Source organism: Trypanosoma conorhini (assembly GCF_003719485.1).
Source record: "Trypanosoma conorhini strain 025E chromosome Unknown Tco_14.4_contig_01598, whole genome shotgun sequence".
Lineage (NCBI taxonomy): Eukaryota > Euglenozoa > Kinetoplastea > Trypanosomatida > Trypanosomatidae > Trypanosoma > Trypanosoma conorhini.
Genome location: NW_021705682.1, coordinates 1 through 1129, shown reverse-complemented (window position 1 = coordinate 1129; position 1129 = coordinate 1). Strand labels below are relative to the sequence as shown.

General features: G+C 54.6%; 1 non-coding gene across 1 annotated transcript; it reads left to right on the top strand.

The window, feature by feature from the left end:
* The first annotated feature begins 964 nt into the window (after positions 1–964).
* Positions 965–1036, top strand: Tco025E_10296. Its single transcript has one exon. It is a non-coding gene; the product is annotated as a tRNA-Trp (tRNA).
* The last annotated feature ends 93 nt before the right edge of the window (positions 1037–1129 follow it).

Genomic DNA, 1129 nt, shown 5'->3' with positions numbered 1-1129 from the left:
GTCTGCTTGGAGGGGAAAAGTAAAACCGAAAACGCCGCCCACCTGCGGCCGCAGTGGAAAATAGGAAGTGCCATCCTGCTAGTCACTGATGTGGCAGGTAATAAAATATTGTCAGCTTGATTTACCTGCTAGAAATGTTCGCTTCACGGTATTCCCCGAATTGTTTTTTGGCGAACCCGGCGGCCGCGGTGTCGGCGGGCCCGGCGCCTCGCAAGAAAGGGAGCCAAGGGCCAGTAGTTAATTGCTGCGGCTCGCGGTGGCGGCGGTCGTTTTTTTTTTGGGCTGCGCCGCCGTGTTCCGGAGGCCTGGGCAAGTCCAGCAGAGTTTCCTCCTAACAGCTGCGCGCGCCGACGTCTGGCGACACCTATTGCGCCGTCGATTCGTCGGTGGCAGCTTCTCCCGCAGTGCGCGGGGCGTGGGATTGAATCCGGGCCCCGTCCTATGTGTCACTCGGCGGACGCTGGCGGTTTTTCGAGCGAGGAGAAGTGGATTCCCCTTGTTGTGTGGTTAAAAGAGGGGCAGAATGCGGGTGTAGGGCGGTTGGGGTGGAAGCAAAAGAAACGTAGGTAGGTGTCCTCAAAAAATCCGCCTGCGCAAGCTGCCCTGGTTCTCCTCCGGTGTGAGGCATGGAGTGCCCATCAACGCCAGTTGTAACGTTGTCTTCTACTTTTGCTCCTCAGAGTTGTGGTCGTTTAGTTGGAGAGAAGTGCAGGGCACGCTGAAAATTTATTTGGCCGAACTGCACGAAGGTGTGCCTCATTGGCCGAAGCAAGAGGCGCATATCCAAATATTTTAATCCATCATGTGGCAGGTGCCGAAAAAAGTGATTTTTCATAATTACAAGAGACGAGCTGACTACTTCACGGGTTGGCAAAATTATGTTTGAGTTGAAGAAATGTTGAGTTGTGTAAATTTTTTCATCAAACTCAAATTGGCACAACGCCAATCCCCGTCGCGAGTGGGCGGGGGCTTAGCTCAGTGGTAGAGCATTGGATTCCAAATCCAGGGGTCGCAGGTTCAATCCCTGCAGTCCTCAACGTTTTCCCTCGTTTTTTTTTCGTTCGTCGTCCCCCCGCCCACACGAGCTTTTCCGGCTTCCTTTGCTCGAGGCCAAGGCCCTCGCCGCGCG